This window comes from Arachis hypogaea, chromosome 20, assembly GCF_003086295.3.
Source record: "Arachis hypogaea cultivar Tifrunner chromosome 20, arahy.Tifrunner.gnm2.J5K5, whole genome shotgun sequence".
Lineage (NCBI taxonomy): Eukaryota > Viridiplantae > Streptophyta > Magnoliopsida > Fabales > Fabaceae > Arachis > Arachis hypogaea.
Genome location: NC_092055.1, coordinates 34,604,568 through 34,606,153, shown reverse-complemented (window position 1 = coordinate 34,606,153; position 1,586 = coordinate 34,604,568). Strand labels below are relative to the sequence as shown.

Genomic DNA, 1,586 nt, shown 5'->3' with positions numbered 1-1,586 from the left:
TCTTAATTTTCAAATACTAACCAATAATTAAAATAAAAATAAAAATATTTTTCTTTTATTTTAATTTAAAATTCGAATTCTCTCTCTCTCATCTCTTTTTATTTATTTATTTATTTATTTACTAACACTTCTCTTTTTCTTATAATTCGAATCCTCTCTCCCGCTCTGTGTTTGAATTCTTCATCTTCTCCCTTCTTCATTCTACTCTTCTATTCTTCTACTCACATAAAGGAATCTCTATACTGTGACATAGAGGATTCCTATTCTTTTCTATTCTCTTTTTTTTCATATGAGAAGGAGCAAGGATAAGAACATTCTTGTTGAAGCTGATCCAAAACCTGAAAGGACTCTAAAGAGGAAGCTAAGAGAAGCTAAAGCACAACACTCTGGAGAGGACCTGACAGAATTTTTTGAAAAAGAAGAAGAAATGGCCGAACCCAACAACAATGGTGGAGATGCAAGGAAGATGCTTGGTGACTTTATTGCACCCTCTTCTGACTTCTGTGGAAGGAGCATCTCAATTCCTGCAATTAGAGCAAACAACTTTGAGCTTAAGCCTTAATTAGTTTCTCTGATGCAGCAGAATTGCAAGTTTCATGGACTTCCATTGGAAGATCCTAGTTTTTAGCTGAATTTTTGCAAATCTGTGACACTGTTAAGACCAATGGGATTAATCCTGAGGTCTACAGACTTATGCTTTTCCCCTTTGCTGTAAGAGACAGAGCTAGGACATGGTTGGACTCACAACCTAAAGATAGCCTGAACTCTTGGGAAAAGTTGGTCAATGCTTTCTTGGCCAAGTTCTTTTCACCTCAAAAGTTGAGCAAGCTTAGAGTGGAAGTCCAAACCTTTAGACAGAAGGAAGGTGAATCCCTCTATGAAGCTTGGGAAAGATACAAGCAATTGATTAGAAGGTGTCCTTCTGACATGTTTTCAGAATAGAGCATCATATGTATATTCTATGATGGTATGTCTGAATTTTCCAAGATATCATTGGACCACTCTGCTGGAGGATCTCTTCATCTGAAGAAGACGCCTACAGAATCCCAGGAACTCATTGAAATCAAATAACCAGTTCATGTACACTTCTGAAAGGAATCCTGTAAATAATGGGACAACTCAGAAGAAAGGAGTTCTTGAGATTGATACTCTGAATGCCATATTAGCTCAGAACAAAATATTGACTCAACAAGTCAATATGATTTCTTAGAGTCTGTCTGGAATGCAAGCTGCATCAGGCAGTACTAAGGAGGCTTCCTCTGAAGAAGAAGCCTATGACCCTGAGAATCCTTCAATGGTAGAGGTGAATTACATGGGAGAATCTTATGGAAATACCTACAATCCTTCATGGAGGAATCATCCTAATCTCTCATGGAAGGATCAACAGAAGCCTAATCAAGGCTTCAATAATAATAATGGTGGGAGAAATAGTTTTGACAATAGCAAACCTTTTCCATCATCTTCTCAGCAACAGACAGAGAATTCTAAGCAGAGCCACTCTGACTTAGCAACTGTAGTCTCTGATCTATCTAAGACCACTCTCAGCTTCATGACTGAAGCAAGGTCCTCCATTAAAAATTTGGAGG

General features: G+C 37.6%; 1 non-coding gene across 1 annotated transcript; it reads right to left on the bottom strand.

Annotated features, from left to right (window-relative positions):
• Nucleotides 1-825: 825 nt before the first annotated feature.
• LOC112788001 (small nucleolar RNA R71) lies at nucleotides 826-929 on the bottom strand. Its single transcript, XR_003195382.1, has one exon. It is a non-coding gene; the product is annotated as a small nucleolar RNA R71 (small nucleolar RNA).
• Nucleotides 930-1,586: the final 657 nt, after the last annotated feature.